Raw genomic sequence first — 18610 nt, forward strand, 5'->3', positions numbered from 1 at the left:
GGCCGTGCAGGCCTGGAGGTGAAGGGACAGAGGTTGTCCAAAGAGGAGGAAAGGGTGGAGAGGAGAAGATCAGTAGCAGTATCGGGGATAGGAGAGAGAAGGATTCAGGGTCAGGGAGGGCAGAGGTAACGGAAGAGGAAAGTCAGCGGAGGAGAGGGAGTGGAGGTGACTACGGGTAGAAACCATGTGGTTAGGTGGAGGAAGTAAGGGGGAGAGGAGAGGGAGTAGGACATGAAGTCGTGGTCCGAGAGCTGGAGGGGAGTGACAGAGAGGTTAGCAGTAGAACAGTGTCTAGTGAAGATAAGATCCAGCTGGTTGCCGGCCTTGTGGGTAGGAGGAGAAGAGGAGTGGTAGAGGTCAAAGGAGGAGAGGAAGGAAAGCAGAGGTTCTAACTTATCAGTCTGGATGTTGAAGTCGCCGAGCATGATGAGTGCGGAGCCATCGTCATGGAAGTGCGAGACTAGTGTGTCAAGCTCCTCCAGGAACTCACCAAGAGGGCCTGGTGGGCGATACACAACAGCAATGGTGAGCTTGACTGGATAAGTGACAGTAACAGCATGAAATTCAAAAAAGGAAGGGGAGAACTGTGGAACAGAGACAAGAGAGTATTTCCATTTTGGGGAAATTAGCAGGCCAGTGCCACCACCTCGCCTCGCAGCTCTGGGAGTGTGAGAGAATGTACACATCTGACAGAGCTGCGGGTGTGGTAGTGTTTTCTGGTGTGATCCAGGTCTCAGTTAGAGCAAGAAAGTTGAGGGAGAGCAAGGATGCGTAGCCTGAGATGAACTCAGCTTTCGGCACTGCCGACTGGCAATTCCAAAGCCCCCCTGACACCACTTGCTCACCATGGGCTGAGAGAGTGGGATAGATGAGATTAGTGGGGTCTGGCTTGAAAAAGTCGCCCTGTTGCCTTTGTTCGCCCTAGCCTTCGTTTGCCCGACGCTTCCAGCCACCAGCAGTGGTTAAGGACCTACCTACTGATTGCTCATTGTCTGCCAGGAGTGTAAGCCACTCCCCCTAGCACTTAAGAGGACAATTGACCTATTGAAACTAAACCACACCTCTCAAAGCAGTTCCTGATCACAGCAACAGCACAGACAACAGAATCAGCAACAAAAACTAAAACTTAAGCAGGCTTGGTACAGTTAAGAGCAAATTATGAAAGCAAGAACAATATACTTAGTCTATTCTAGCAGAATCAAGTAGTTCAGTATCCCTCCAGAAGTCAAATACGCTTTGGCCTCTGTTAGCCTTTTGTTTTAGTTCCTGGCTGTTGTTTACACATACAAACGAAAGGCATGCTTGAGTGCATCCCTTCATGTTGGCTTTTCCTGACGTCGGTCCCGTAGAACCCCCACTCTGGGGCCTTGCTATCAAGGCTGTGGCTAATAGCCTTGACACCTTTACGGCTGCAGATATATCTTTATTGTCTGTTGATGTGGAGGTCCCTGAGAAAGGTCATTGGGATTTCCTTGAGGGGGTGATATGTGAGAAGGAAGAGAGGGTAGAATGTTTCAGGAGATCAAATGGAGGAGCCTCCATTTGATAGTTATACCAGGCTTGTCCAGCCTCGATACAATAGCCTTGGTGACTTCCTGGCTGTGTCACAGGGACTTGTGGGTTTCCTGTGACTCTTGTCCCATGACGCACCAGTGTTGTGGTATGAACCAAATTTCACACTCAGGTGAGATTTTGATGCCTAATGGGGGGTTTGCACAATATAAACTGAGTTAGGCTTTTGTCTTTGCATGTAGGCCTCTGTCTTTGTTCCACCCACATGGTGAGGTACAGACACTGCCTTGTGAAAAAAAAAACATACTTTACAAGAATTTCTTCAAGAAGGTGCCTCTGCAAATATTCCATTTTCATGATGTTTCAATGTATACCTGATGCTTTCATCCCTGTACTGCTTAAAGGGGCATTTTTACCTTTTAGACTCCCAAAATACGTTTCTGTCCGAAAAAAGCTTTAAAGTAGATTATGTGAAAGTAAATTTACATAATTTTATTCCTAGAAATCTATAAACTTCTAGATTTTCCACTTTCACATTATTTTCATGAAAACCTGATGCTTTTCCCCACTTTACTGCCTAAAGACACCTTTCAACTTTCAAAGGAATCACATACACATCTTTTCTATCACAAATATCCAGCTTTGAGCATTTCTTACATAGAAATGTGTTTTGAGAAAGAAATCACTGCTTTAGCTAGTACAGTGATCAAAACTAAGATTTTTCATGAAACCCCATCAAAATCTGCCGTTTGGAGTCCAATTCTTTGGGAATCTAAGGAATCACATACAAGAATCTTTACTTTGACATTAACTAGGTGGGAGTGTTTCTTGATTAGAAAAATGTTGCTGGCAACTTTCAGTGACAAATTAATGTTTAAGGCATTTGTGAAGATTGATGAATATTAAGTTATTTCAAGAAATCAACCTCAAAGTTGAGATTTCTATTAGGCTGTCTAAATGGGAGCCTCTGGTAGATAGAACAATACTTACAATCCAAGAAAAGGGATTAAATTCCTCATACAAAATAACTACCTATACCAACCTGATGTTTACATTGAACGGAATACGATAATGATGATGAGCCAACCCACCTACGTAACACCTCCCCCCATAAAAGCGAACCCAGGGGGTTAGCACACATTATTACATACAAAACATAAACATCAGCTTGATATACCCCGAAAAAAACTATCCTCTTGATAAGGCATCGGCCACAACGTTGTCCACCCCCTTCTTGTGACGTATCACAATGTTGTAGCCTTGTACCAGAAGAGCCCATCGCATCAACCGTTGGTTGCTGTTATACATTCGGGCCAAAAAAACAAGAGGATTGTGGTCTGTATAGACCACAACAGGAGAGGCACTGGATCCCACATACACCTCAAAGTGCTGGAGGGCGAGGAGCATAGCCAGGGTTTCCTTCTCGATGGTAGAGTAGTTAAGCTGATGGTTTTTGAACTTAACTGAGAAGTAACAAACTGGATGCTGCACAACGCCCTCACCCTCCTGTAGCAACACCGCACCAGCGCCAACAGCGCTTGCGTCAACCTCCAGCTGAAAGGGACGCGAAAAGTCAGGAGCTGCCAGAACCGGGGCGCTGCACAGAAGGGACTTTGCAGCCTCAAAGGCACACTGACATGCAGTACTCCAGACATAGGGAACAGCAGGACTACACAATGAGGTGAGGGGAGCTACCACCACCGAAAAATTCCTGCTGAAACAACGATAATACCCCGCCATTCCCAAAAACCGACGCAACTCACGTCGAGTGGAAGGAACAGGATATTTTAGGACAGCTCTGACCTTGGCGTCAACAGGGCGGACCTGTCCGTGTCCAACCTGCTTGCCTAAATAGGTCACGGTGGCCTTACCAAACTCGCATTTAGCGAGATTGAGCGTCAACGATGCCGCAGCTAACCGTTGGAATACCACCCTCAAACTGGCAATGTGGTCCTCCCACGTGTCAGAATACACCACCACATCATCCAAATACACATTACAATGAGGCACATCTCCCAAAACTAACTGCATCAGCCGTTGGAACGTGGCTGGTGCATTCCTCATTCCAAACGCCATGACGGTGTACTGCAGGAAGTGGTCAGGTGTAACAAAGGCCGAAATATCAGAAGCTCGCTCCGTCAGAGGCACCTGCCAGTACCCCTTCAAGAGGTCAAGCTTTGATATAAATACAGCAGGACCAATGCTATCAATACAGTCATCCATCCTGGGCAACGGAAAAGAGTCAGGCACAGTCACCGCATTCACTTTTCTATAGTCAGTACAGAAACGTGGAGAGCCATCGGCCTTGGGAGCTAAAAGGCACGGAGAGCTCCATGGACTACAGCTAGGCTTAGCTAGTCCATTCTCCAATAGATACTCAGCCTCTTTCTTCATCACCTCTCTCTTTGCCATTGGGCATCGGTACGCATGCTGCTTAATAGGAACCGCGGTACCGACATCAATGTCATGCTCCAGAATGGTTGTACTGGAGGGCACATCCGAAGACAACCTGGGGTACGACAATAGAAGTTGGATCACTTCCTGACCTTGAACCTCTGGAAGATAAGACAGGTGGGAAGAGATGTCACCAAGGACCTCAGAATTAGACAGTCTACCAGTCTGCTGACCCTCAGATAGCATAGTTAGGCCATCATCAGACATGGCACCTACACAAATCGAAGTCACAGAGGGGTTAACGTTGGAATCGACAGGCCGCGGACCTTGCTTCCCCCCATCACCCCTGATATGGTAAGACTTCAACATGTTATGTTGAATTGCAGAGAGGTGTGAATCAAGCCACTATATAAGGCCCTCACGCAGAGCTGCAGATCTCTCTGCTCTCTGTCAAACCCCCATGCCATGCTTGCATAAGGAAGTTGGCATGTCTGTTCATTTGTGTTTATTTAATGTGTTGTGATATTTTATTATTGTTGCAATTTAATCCAGGTAGTAATTGTTTGCTTAGTTTACCAGTATATATTTTCTATTACTATTTTCAGATTGTGCATATTTTATACTGCAGAAACCATTGTTTGGATGGACAATGAAACTACCAAACTGCAATCATTGTCATCGTCACTTTAATTTGAGAACATCAGCCAGACAGAAAAGCTTTAATACTCAAAATCAGTCAGATAAAGTCAGTTACTTAGAGGAATAACTTACAGGCACCTTTAATATCACAAGCATTTCTTGAGTAGAAAATTGTTTCTAGCAGCTATCAGTGAGAAAACACTGCTTTAGACTAGAGGCATGAGAAATAAGTTTTTCATGAAAAGAACAGTGATCAAGTTTTTGGCATCTTTCAGTAAGAAATTCTATCTATAACAATGATGAAAACTCAATTCTTTTATGAAAAGAATCTCAAAATAGAACATCAACTGTTTATAAGCAGGTCCCTAAAGGAAACACAAATTATCATTTCTATTAAAATAATCCAGCTTCGAGTGGTTTTTTTTTTTTTTTGAGTAGAAATGTGTTTCTGACAACTTTCAGTAAGAAAGGATTTACCACTTTTACTACATGGCCTCTAACAGTAAAATATTTTCCGCATTGCTTTAGGAAGTTCATTCAAAATGTCCCTGTGATGATGAAAGGCCAATTCTGTGATAAAGGAATACCTCAACAGCACTTACCCATGTTGGATGTTTGTTTTACAAGTGTAAAAATATATATATATATAATTTTCATACAAAATTAAAATGTATGTTAGTTATGCATATTTGCATATCGCTTTTCGTTTTTATCCAAGATGTACAGTGAGGCTGTTAAGATAAGGGCAGTTACTTATCTGACTGGGTTCGCCAGGTTTTCCTCTAATTTTGGTGGAACTAGAACCAGAAGGCTTCAATTAATTAATTACTTTAATGCACAAAATCTGCATGTACTCCATCATTCGTGATAACATTTCTTTCTACAATCAACACTTGAAATGATGAAGGCACTTGCAAATGACAAGGTACAAAAGGTACAAAATGTAAACCATACTTTGGTGTTTCATTTTTTATCAGCTTGATATTTGATCTGATAAAATCATGTTACAAAAAAAATTTGGTTAGGGATTAAGTTGAAATACAAGAGACAGCATTACTTGAGTGGTTAGTAGAATATCTAAACATGACAGCACATCCTCTAACTTAAAAAGGTAGGATCGATGTTGCTTATCATCTCTGAACTAGGTCTACTTCGATCATTTTAAATGTACAACATACATATGAGTTGTAAATTCACTATCATGTTAACAGGGTACAGATATTTACGTCAACATTTAAAAAGAAATGTTGCTTCACAACAAAAAACATTGTAAATTTTATTAAATTAGACATTTATACATTTTCAACTACTTGATGAAAATAGTTAAAAAATTAAAAAAGGATTTATCAATTTCACAAATTCTAGGTATATAATAGAAATGCTCATGCTTAAGCTCATGTTTTTTGCTCTGTTGTTACTCTTCTTATGACATCCCAATTCCAACCAACAGTGTCATCAAAAAGGTGAAATTTCCCAGGAAGAACAGAGCCATCAGCAGGCCATCAACTGTTATCTGACAATACAATGCAATTTACATTACAAATCAGCATTATGTAATTGTTTCTTTGTTTATTTTGAGCCTTTTTTGTCTTACCATTTTTGATTCCAAAATATCTGTAATCCAAAGAAAATAGATTAATTAAAGCTGCTGCAGAATACTTGTATACATTTTCCAACAGTACATTTCTTTTTATGTTTTTTCAAAAAAGGACTGAAATATCTAACTCAAACTTGACCCAGACCCATCAATAACACACCAGAAAGTTACACCAGAAAGTGGAGCAACAAATTAATCTGCATGTGCTACTGTAGCTGGTGAGCTACTTGTTACCTCAATAAAAATGAATAATGAAACTGATTTCATCACCATTGACGATTACACATATTGTACGTGTAGAATCCGCCTAATGTAGAACAACCTCAGCTACCTATCTATCTAAATTTGAAAAAATAAGGATTCAACTTCCAGCTCATCACCAAGAGATTCAGGGTGTCCCAAGGCAGGATTGCTTGTAGCGAATTATTAGCTGTGTTATTAGCAAAAGTCCCTATTAGGGATGGGTACCAAATCCCGATAAAAAAAAGGGACCTGTTGCTAAATTATTAAAGACCTGAGTATTGATAAACTCCGACGTAATCCGTTCTTTAATCCGTACTTTTAAAAATATTTTGGTGTAGGCTTATTTATTATCACACTGCTTTCTCTGTCGGGGCTGACCTCTTCCAACTACACGCACACAAACACACAAGCACACACACAAAGTCAGCAAGCAGAGAGGAGATACTAAAGTGAAGCAGGTGAAGTGATCAATTACTACGACAACTACTGAAAGTGCAATACAATATTTGCAAGTAAAAATTTCATCAATACATCTGTTAAACAAGCATAACCATGTTAAAAAAAGTAAAACCTAATTAAAATCGGCTCCGTTCTGAGTCTGTTATCCCCCACCATTATGTTCACGCAAGGACAGCGAGCTTTCATTCTTTAAGTAATATTTTTTTAAGTAATTATTTAGTAATGAAAAAGAACCAATAAGAGTTGTAGTATCGATACATTTCTAAAAATACCCACCCCTAGCCACTGTGTTAGTTGTATGTAAGGTAGGTATGTGAGCAAATACAATAATATCTGTGCACAATGCTAGTAAGACATAAGCCATTTAGGTGACAACAAAACACTGAATAACAGTAGCTTGTTAATACATTCACACATTGTTGTTGCTTTAAATATTCTAAAATATTCTAAACAATTCTTTCTCAAAGACTGGGTCATGACCAACAGGTGACTCCTTCCTTACATTTGCAGATTTTCTTCCTTGATCTTGAATTTTATATTTATATCTGAAGTAAACATTTGAGCCACATGATAAAGCCTGAATGATCGTATTGCTCTGGTAATGTAGCCTACTTATTACATTTGAAGTATTTATGACCAATACATATTTATATATACGTTTTTAGATGGTTTCAGTAAAGCCTGGTAAAACAAAGTTGTGCTTAATGAAATGTAGATCCTTTAGAAATGGCTGGCTTGACTCATCAATATTATATATAAGATGATGCCGAAATGGCAGTAAAAGATAAGGGCTATTGAGAGTTAGGTGCCAATTTTCAGTCATTTAAAAAAATTGGGTCCCCAGCAAATATAGTTTGAAAAACACTACTCTACTGTTGTTTTCCCACATGCTAGGAAAGGGAGTGGTGAGCAAAGGGGTATTCAGTTGGATGCAATCTACAACCTCACAAATAATTTAGATGCCACTAAATCCTACACATTGCTCCCTTAAATGAACAGTGTGATTTAAAAAACGTCTAGTGGTGAGCATTGCCAGTGCAAGACTGAAAGCTTGAATCAAGGAGGCAAAGCGGAGGTGACAAGAAAGACTGGTGAGAGACCTCAACACGAACAACACTAAAGATATGTGCCAGGCGATCCAGAATTTCACAGGTTACAAATGTATGAGCGTTCCCATCATGTGTGAGTGCAAGTTGCCAGACGAGCTGACCACCTTTATGCCCCCTTTGATCTCCTCAGCAAAGAGTCAGCTGTCAAGTCTGCCCGTCCTCCAGAGGACCGGCCTATAATAAAAAATAAATAAATAATGAAAATAAAATTGGGGTGCCGGGCTGAGGTCGGAGCAATAGGCTCAATAGCGCCCCCTTTTGACTATCCCCAACGCTGCGTTTCACCTAGCTACGTGAAATTTGGTAGGTATATGTAACATAATGGGACGTACAAAAAATCCAGTAAGACGTATGCCCTAAACCCAACAGGAAGTCGGCCATTTTGAATTTTATGATGTTTTTTGACCATTTCAAGGTGACGTATTTTAACGAACTCCTCCTAGAGATTTAACCCGATTTACTTCAAATTCGGTCAGCTATGTATCTGTGGCGTCGATTTCAAAAACACCATTCGCCATGAAACAGGAAGTTGTTATAACTAGGCCGTACATTGTCTAATATACTAAACATCTTTCGTGTCATGCCATCCTGACCGTGAAGACATCATTATGTCAATTTAGAATCATAGTAATAGCGCCATCTAGTGGCAACAGGAAGTTACATGTTGTGTACTCTTACATCCTCCTCGTCACAAACTAATCCGATCCCTCTCAAATTTGGTCAGAAAAGCCTTAACTACCTTGATAATGCTTCATTGTGAAGATTGTAAGAATTCGTTGAAGGGTGAATTTCGATCCTTCCCCGTGAACGAATAAACTGATATAACTCGACTCCACAATGTCAGATATATTCCATATTTCACTCCGGGCCAAAAGACATATACAGTCCAATTTTGAATGATAGTCATAGCGCCACATTCTGGTAACAGGAAGTTACTGATGCTATACTTTGGCTTGCCACAATTAGTAGGGAAACCAGATCCACCTCAAATTTGTCCCACAGATATGTAAGAAGTTCATAATGCCAGCCCACAAAGCATTTGATGTTTCGTGAAATGCTGTTGCCGTGGCGATGCATTCTTCGAAGTGAAAAACAAAGATGTTTTTGAGGTATTAAAAATGCTTGAAACACAACTAAACTTGGCACACATGTTTAAAGTCTAAAATGTAGTTACCTGATATAGTTCTAATGCATGAGAGTGGCAATTCGGGTCGATAGCGCCCCCTACAAAATTTCGACAAAGCAGCCCTCGCAGTACGCTTCACCTAGATTTGTATGAAATTTGGAAGGCACATGTATCATATGTAGACTTAAAATAAAGTCTCTTGGAGCCATGCTTTAAATCCAACCGGAAGTCGGACATTTTTAATTTTGTATGAATTTATTTTGTATTCTTTGCCATTTCCAGGCGCTGAACTTTAACGAACCCCTCCTAGGAAATTTATCAGATCCACTTCAAATTTGGTCGGTACAATCTTAAGACCCTAGTGATTAAAAGTTATCAAAAGTTTGTTGTTTAGCGGAACGCCGTTACCGTGGCGACGCATTATTCGCCATGAAAACGAAGGTGTTTTTAAAGGTCTAAAAATGCTTGAAACACAACCACTCTTGGCACACACATTTAAAGTCCAAAATGTAGTTACTTGATAAGATCTTAATGCATCAGAGTGGCAAGTCGGCTTGATAGCTGACGTACTACGGTAAGCGTATTGCCTCACTTCCGGTTCCCAACGTAGTTGATAGCGTACTTTTCGTAGCTCCAGCGAAAACTAGTCAGTTGTGTGATAATCTTTATTATAGCGGCTAATTACCTGCTTTACATTTAAACACTCATAGTTCACATCTTAATTCAGCGACTTTTCGCTTAAACCAACAGCTGTTTACACGTTGTTCAGTTCTGCTAACGTTAGCTAGCCTCATTTAGCTTAGCAGCTAGCGATGGCTCTCCTTTCTCCTGCTCTCTCTCCTGCTCAGTGTGTCTCATGTTTTGGTATTCCTCTGCCTCCCTTACTGATAAGGGTACATGTAATAAATGTAGTTTATTTACTAGGTTGGAGGTGAGGCTCAGTGAGTTAGAAGCACGGTTCCGCACCATTGAAGCTCAGTCGTTAGCTACTGTAGTTAGCCAGCCCACCCCCGTAGCCGGTGAGGGCCGACCAGACGTAGCTCCTGCTAGCCGTCCCCGGCAACCCCCGAGCAGCCGGGAGGCTGGGTGACTGTCCGAAGGAAGCATAGTTCTATGTCGAAGCACACGGGTCACCACCAACCACTTCACGTTTCTAACAGGTTCTCCCCACTCAGCGACACACCCGCTGAGAAACCAACTCTGGTTATCGGCAGCTCCATTCTCAGAAACGTGAAGTTAGCGAAGACAGGGGCCATAGTTAACTGCATCCCCGGGGCCAGAGCGGGCGACATAGAATCACATTTAAAACTGCTGGCTAAGGGTAAACGTAAATACAGTACGATTGTTATTCACGTCGGCGGTAATGACACCCGATTACGTCGCTCGGAGGTCACTAAATTGAACGTGGAATCGGTGTGTTCATATGCAAAGATAATGTCGGACTCCGTTCTCTGGCCCCCTCCCTAACCTGGTCAACGATGAGATGTATAGCCGCATGTCATAATTCTGCCGCTGGCTGTCGAGGTGGTGTCCTGCAAACAATGTGGGCTTCGTAGACAACTGGCAAACTTTCTGGGGAAAACCTGGTCTGATTAGAAGAGACGGCATTCATCCCACTTTGGATGGAGCAGATCTCATATCTAGAAATCTACCTTTTTTATTAGTGGACCTAATCCATGGCCCAGAATTCAGACCAGAAAGCAGAAGCAGAGTCGCAGTCTTTCACACTTCTCTGCGCTTCCTTTAGAGCAGTTACCCACCCAGTTACCCACCCAAAACCCTATAGAGACTGTGTCTGCCCCACAGCCACTTCAATTATTTAAAGTCAACAGAAGAGGAGTTATACAAAATAACCTAATAAAAGTTAAGGCAACAAAATAGGACAATTAAATGTGGACTCTTAAATATCAGATCTCTGTCGTCTAAGGGTGTACTTGTAAATGATTTACTATCAGATAATCATATTGATTTATTTTGTCTTACTGAAACCTGGCTGTGTCATGAAGAGTACGTTAGCCTAAATGAATAAACTCCTCCAAGTCATATTAATACTCATTCATTGAGGCACAGGCCGAGGAGGTGGAGTAGCAGCCATCTTTGACTCAAGCCTATTAATAAACCCTAAACCTAAATTAAATTATAACTCATTTGAAAGCCTTGTTCTTAGTCTTTCAAACCCGAGCGGGAAAGCATTAAAATCAACTCTATTTGTTATAGTGTACCGTGCACCAAGTGCGTATTCTGAATTCCTATCTGAATTTTCAGAGTTCTTATCAAGTTTAGTCCTCAAAACAGATAACGTTATTATTGTAGGGGATTTTAATATTCATGTGGATGTGGATAATGATAGCCTTAGTACTGCGTTTAGTTCATTATTAGATTCTATTGGCTTCTGTCAGTGTGTACATAAACCGACTGTTTTAACCATACCCTCTACCTTGTTCTGGTATATGGTATTGAAATAGAAAATGTAATTGTCTCTCAACAGAACTCTCTTTTATCAGACCATTATCTAGTAACTTTTACATTTTTACTACCAGAGTGTACGCAATTAGGCAAAAGTTTCTACACTAGATGTCTATCTGATGGTGCTGTAGCTAAATTTAAAGAAGCGATTTCTTCAGGGTTTTATTCATTACCATTGCTCAATATAACAGAGGACTCCTACGCTAACTTTAGTCTGTCTCAGATTGACCATCTTGTTGATAGTGCTGCATGCTCACTGCGAATGACACTAGACTCTATAGCTCCTCTAAAAAAGAAGCTAATAAAAGAAAGGAGGTTTGCTGCATGGTATAACCCTCAAACCCGCGAATTAAAGCAAACATTGCGAAAACTTGAAAGGATATGGCGTTCCACCAATGTGGAAGAAGCGCGCTTAGTCTGGCGAGACAGTCTTAAAATATATAAGAAGGCACTCCATAATGCTAGAGCAGCCTATTATTCAGCATTAATAGAGAAAAATAAGAACAACCCCAGGGTTCTCTTCAGCACTGTAGCCAGGCTGACAGAGAGTCACAGCTCTGTTGAGCCGTGTATTCATTTAAACCTCAGTAGTAGTGACTTCATGAACTTCTTTAATGATAAGATTCTAACTATTAGAGACAAAATGAATAATCTACTGCCCTCAACCAGTACCGATCGATCCTCAAATACAGGAACCTTAGGAACAGCTGTAGAACCTGAAATATATTTAGATGGCTTTTCACCCATCGACCTTCAACAATTGACTTTAACTAAAACTGAAGTAATTCTACTAGGCCCAGATCACCTTCGAAATCAATTATCTAACGATATAGTTTCTCTAGATGCCATTGCTCTGGCATCCAGCACTACCGTTAAGAACCTCAGCGTTAACTTTGATCAGGATCTGTCTTTTAACTCTTATATAAAACAGATCTCAAGGACAGCCTTTTTTCATTTACGTAACATTTCTAAAATCAGGCAAATCCTGTCTCAAAGCGATACAGAAAAACTAGTTCATGCATGTGTTACCTCTAGACTAGATTACTGTAACTCCTTATTATCAGGCTGCTCTAATAAGTCTCTTAAATCTTTACAGTTGATCCAGAATGCGGCAGCACGTGTTCTAACAAAAACTAAGAAAAGAGATCATATTACTCCAGTATTAGCTTCTTTGCACTGGCTCCCTGTTAAATCAAGAATAGAATTTAAAATTCTTCTACTAATTCTTCACCTACAAAGCTCTAACTGGCCAGGCACCGTCTTATTTTAAGGAACTTATAGTTCCATATTTCCCAACTAGAGAGCTGCGCTCAATCAATGCAGGGTTACTTGTGGTTCCTAGAGTTTATAAAAGTAGAATGGGAGCCAGAACCTTCATTTATCAGGCTCCTCTTCTGTGGAACCAGGTTCCAGTTTCAGTCCGGGGGGCAGACACACTCACCACTTTTAAGAGCAGGCTTAAGACCTTCCTTTTTGATAGCGCTTATAGTTAGGGCTGGTTCAGGTTCGCCTTGGTCCAGCCCCTAGATATGCTGCTATATGCCTAGACAGCTGGGGGACTACCTAGGATACACTGAGCTCCTCTCTCCTCTTCTCTCCCTCCTTCTTTATGTATTAATCTCCTATTTACACACATAACTGATTTTGCTTTTTCCCCAGAGTCCTTGTGCTTTCTCGCCTCGCAGGTTCCCAGGAATCGGGGTTAAATTTGGACTGTCATCGTGCTACCTGCTGAGGCCCTGCTGACACCCACTGCTACTACCACTATCATTATTAGTCACATTACTATTATTATTCCCTGTACTATTACGCTTATTGACTTTGCTTCTACCCTGGAGTCTTTGTGCTTTCTCGCTTCGCAGGCTCCTATAAACCGTGGCTGTACCTGGACTTTGGTCGTGCCTTCTGCTATGGCACTGCTGACACCAACTGCTACTACAATTATTATTATTAGTCACATTACTATTACCTCTACCATTACGCATATTAGCTTTGCTTCCACCCTGAAGCCCTTTTCTCTTTCTCGCTCTGCAGCTTTCCATGAATCGTTGTGGTACCTGGACCGTAGTCGTGCCTCCTGCTGTGACCCGGCTGATACCCACTGCTACTTCGATTACTATTCCCTATTTCATAATTATAATTCTACTATAATAATTGCTGTTATTTTTTTTCCCTTCGTTACTCTGCTGACTACTCTTATTATATGAATAATTTATGTCATATACATTGAATGTGTTGTATCTCTGTTATGCTGTTCATTCTGTACACATGACATCTATTGCATTCTGTCCATCCTGGGAGAAGGATCCCTCCTCTGTCGCTCTCCCATAGGTTTCTTCCTTTTTTCTCCCTGTTAAAGGTTTTTTTTTAGGGGAGTTTTTCCTGTGCCGATGTGAGGGTTCCGGGACAGAGGAGGTCGTATGTGTACAGATTGTAAAGCCCTTTGAGGCTAATTTGTAATTTGTGATTCTGGGCTATACAAAATAAACTGAATTGAAATAGCGCCCCCTACAAAATTTTGATCGCAGTACGTTTTACCTCGATATGTATGAAATTTGGAAGGCACATGTATCACATGTAGACTTAAAATAAAGTCTCTTGGAGCCATGCTTTAAATCCAACGCAATTTACAAAAAGGGCCGGAGCAGCTCTATCTGCTGAGGAGACTGAGGTCTCTTTTGGAGTGCAAGGAGCACTCCTGAGGACCTTTTTCAACTCTGTGGTGGCGTCAGCCATCTTCTATGGAGTGGTCTGCTGGAGCAGCAGCATCGCAACAGCCGACAGGAAGAGACTTAACAAACTGGTTAAGAAGGTCAGCTGTGGCCTGGGGTGTCCACTAGATACAGTGGAAGTGGTGAGAGACAGGAGGGTGATGACTAAGCTATCATCCCTGATGGACAACATCTCCCCCCCACATGCAGGACACTCTGGCAGCTCTGTGCAGCTCCTTCAGCCACCGGCTACTTCACCCCCCCCCGGTGTGTAAAGGAGGTAGTGCCTTCCTGCTGCTGTCGGGCTCCACAACCATCTCTGCTCCCAGTAGATCACTAAAAAACTTCTATAAAAATATGTGCAATATAAAAATATGTGCAATACACTGTACAATGATACAATTATTTGTCTGTATATATAATATTTGAGTTATTTTGGATTTTTTACTTTTTGAACTTATTTTATATTATTTACTGTGTTAATACTTGTTTTTTACTATGTCTGTAGTTTCCAGTATCCTCTCTGCTGCTGTTATCCTGCACATTTCCCCACTGCGGGACTAATAAAGGATTATCTTATCTTATCTTATGTCACAACGGCATCCGATTTACATGACATTTAAATGATGTGGTCTACAGTTGTTATAGAACAACAGGCTCAAGAGGCCGCGAAAGCCTGCGGCAATCGGGCAAACAGCGTTTTCTGTGTTCACTTTTGCTACATGGTGGATACAGCGTCACGCACTCCACACAAGAAAAGTACATCCAACTATTGGACGAGGTGCCCGATTGCCGCAGGCTTTCGCGGCCTCTTGAGCCTGCGTCCCGCCGTTACCCTGACGTGTCCGTAGTGCGAGGGCCCGATCATCGCTGCTTGCAGCTTTAATTGTCATTGACATTTTCAACATATTACTGTCACAGGAGAGTGTTTTCTCCTGCTTCAAGACAGCCACCATCGTTCCTGTGCGTAAAAATTCTGCAGTGTCCAGTGTAAAAGACTTTCGTCCTGTGGCACCCAGCCCCATTCTGATGAAGTGCTTTGAGAAACTGGTTCTCCAGCACATCAAAAACAACATCCCAACAAAGCCTGTTAGCATGACTCCCTGCTCATTTTGTATCTCCAAAATGCTCCCACACACCTGCACGAGAGGAGATTTCACCGCATGTCTCATTGCAAGAATCAGGACACCATAGATTCGTAGCTTTGACATCCCTTATTGCAATGTAGATAATTTAAATAATAAAAGATCAATACTTGACGTTTATGATACAATATCGCCACGCAAAATATCGCAATACTATGCTGTATAGATTTTTTGCCCCTTCCCTAGTTGCTAGGCAATAGCTTTGGTTCATGTTTACTTCCTGTCAGATGATGTCATTCACATACACTGCAACCTGAAAATAACTTGCGAATTGACAATGTTTCAGTTTAAAACTGTGAAATGGTCAATATATTATACAGTTGGGTCATTGAAACAGTATGAAAATCCTGAATGCTAATTTAAAGGCACAGTTTCTGAATAGGCAATGTTCATTTTCCTTGAATTGAGCGTGTGATACTTTAACTGTATTTATATGGAACGTCAACCTGCTTTTTGATAATAACAGAAACAAACATCTATGATGGAACCTTTGAGGTGGAGATCCACTGCAACTTTATCTCTGCTGCAAAAAGCCACCCATTAGGAGGCACTATACGTTAATAATAATATTACTAGGAGACAGGATTAAAAAAAATATGAATATATATTTACCTGCACTGTTAACCTTCCATTTTAAATGGACCTCCAACATAATGTAGAACAAAGCTTCCCAGCCAACAAAACCAGCCATCACTTTCATTAGCCATTTGTCCAGACTGCTGTCAATCAACTTCAGGCCTGTGAATATGGCTGCAACTGTGTGATGTCACATAAACAAAGCATTTTAGAAACTTGTAGCAAGGTTTGACAGTAGTATTAGTAGAATATTCTTTTTTGTATCAAAGAGTGTACTAAAGCATTTTAAGGGTATTTATCATTTAATAATGTTAGACAAAAGCTTACCAGTTAAAGCTTTTATAGACACTGCATTCAAAGCATGGGACCAGTTAAACAGAAACCTTCTGTGAAAGAAAATAATAAAAATATTAAATGGTCAGCAGCTGAAACAAAACAGTACATCATTCATGACCTTGTCGACAGTAGTTTAACCAAACAGTTAAACTATACTTACGGATCATCTGTGCATCAAATATTGCTTGAGTAAAGTATTTTTTTTAAACTACTGAACTGCCTCCGGAGTCTGCATTTAAGTTCTGTGCCTTTTGGTTCAGTAAAGATAATCAGCTAATGTCAGGTGTCATCATATGAATTATTTAACTTAGTTAAATTGTTATTAGGTGGTTGTAAAAAGGTGGTTTCTTCTGTTCAAAGATGGTCTCTCGTGTCAGTTGTGTTCCTCTTTGATCTTTCTCCGGACGTCCACTGGCAATCTATTGTTCCCCAGTGATGTCACAAACCACCCCAGTCTTCCTATCAGGGGACTTTCACTTTTTAGTCTTCAACCACTCAAAGCACTTAAACACAAAAATGTTAATTGTCATTCACCCATTCACAGCACTGACACTAATGGAAGGGGCTGCCAAGGTGTCAACTGCCTATCAGAACTAACCATTCACACCACATCTACAACCCTTCGGGAACCTACTTGCGTCATAAAGGAGTCCCACTGGAATGCTTCTAGTTGTCCATGTTGACCGAGCAGTGTCCTGCTTTTAAGTAAGGTTGTCTCATCATCCGCTCCTTATGCCTGTTGGCCTGGACTGGCCTTGGACCTGCTGCACCTCCCTCTCTCTAACCTACTCATGACTGATGAGATGTTGTGCTTTGTGAGTAGGTTCTTCACCAATGAAATTTATTTTTTTAATGGGTGGTTATGATTCAAAGTAATATAGTCAGACCAATATTATGACAACTGAGCTACTAACATCTGCTCATGAAGAAGGTAAACTGTGTTTGAATAACTCCAGAAAAAGCTGTTAGATGGACCCTGAGTTTAGATTTTGTTACAAACTATGTTAAGGTTTCCTGACAAAGTCGTGTGTTTGTGAGAGTGTTTTCTCTAAGCAGTTTGTTTCCCATCTCCAACAACAGCTAGATTTGGCTTCTTTGATAATGATTATGCTGTTGCTAATTTTACATACTCTAATGTGCTGATTGTTTTTTTTTAAGTGATATGGTTTTGCTTATTACATTTGTTACTTTAGTTACCTCACCTTAAATTGATTAAATTAATTAGAATTGTTTTGTTAAACATTGTTTTAAATTATAGCTATGTTTTAATTTGTTTCATATATGTTTAAGGAGGCAATGTCTGTTTTTATGACAGTTAACTGTGTTCCTGAATATATGACGTGTCTTCATCCTACTGATAGGGACACCAGGTAAGCAGAGCACTGATAACCTTTCGCCTATTTTGTTATATAGATTTGAGGATTTGTTGATTCAAACACACACGCAGCAGGGTACCTACCGTGGATGTTGTGGTCCACAGCGCAGCAGAGCCAGTATGGGCTGGAGGAAAGAAAGGATCATAACCAGGCAGCCTAATGCAGGATGGGATCCCTATAAAACACCAACACTGACATTTACTGACATAATCCTATGACACTAAAAACTGTTAATTACTTCAAATCGCAAAAAGACATATCTGCGGTCAGTATTTGAGGAATATTTGGACAAAATAAGCGTAACACTGAAGTGCATCAAACTCATCAGGAAATCTCAAATACAATCAAGAGGATATCATGTTATTGCACAGCAACAACTGAATAATCCTCAAAATGTTAATTTACTAATTTAATCAAACAATCCCAGCAATTGGATGCATTTCAAGGAGCGATGTGTTAAATATGGCCAGAATTGCAGCTTGAAACGTTCAAAAATTTAACTCAATCACCCGAACCTGAAGTGGTTATGGTGTTATGTTAAAGATGTCTGTGTATTGTATTGCAGAGATATCTTCTGATTATTAGCATGCTAACCCACCAGCCCATCTTGTAATACAACCTGACCCTTCAGAGGTGAAACAAGAAAAGGACTTGCACACTTGCCTCGTCCGCCCAGCTTACGATGCTAACTGCTTTGCTAGGAGAAGAGTGTGCGGCTGCTCCAAGAGACAGAACCCCGGTCAGCAGTTTGCTTTTGTTGCCAAACAGGTAAGACGCAGCGCTCCACCAGCATACTGTGACGCTGGTAAACTTGCAGGATATGTTTCATGATATTGTAAAACATTTTAAAACGTGTTAAAACTACCGCTAAATAGGGGGTGTGACCAGTTCCAAACGTGCATGGGCCCGGCGCAAAAATCA

The 18610-nt window shown here is 40.9% G+C and overlaps 1 long non-coding RNA gene across 1 annotated transcript; it reads right to left on the reverse strand.

Moving 5' to 3' along the window:
• Positions 1-5950: 5950 nt before the first annotated feature.
• LOC129110284 (uncharacterized) lies at positions 5951-16334 on the reverse strand. The gene is made up of 4 exons (XR_008532166.1): positions 16305-16334; positions 16014-16157; positions 6140-6159; positions 5951-6058 (listed from the first exon to the last, which is right to left on the reverse strand). It is a non-coding gene; the product is annotated as an uncharacterized LOC129110284 (long non-coding RNA).
• Between the last annotated feature and the right edge of the window lie 2276 nt (positions 16335-18610).

Source organism: Anoplopoma fimbria, chromosome 20 (genome assembly GCF_027596085.1).
Source record: "Anoplopoma fimbria isolate UVic2021 breed Golden Eagle Sablefish chromosome 20, Afim_UVic_2022, whole genome shotgun sequence".
Lineage (NCBI taxonomy): Eukaryota > Metazoa > Chordata > Actinopteri > Perciformes > Anoplopomatidae > Anoplopoma > Anoplopoma fimbria.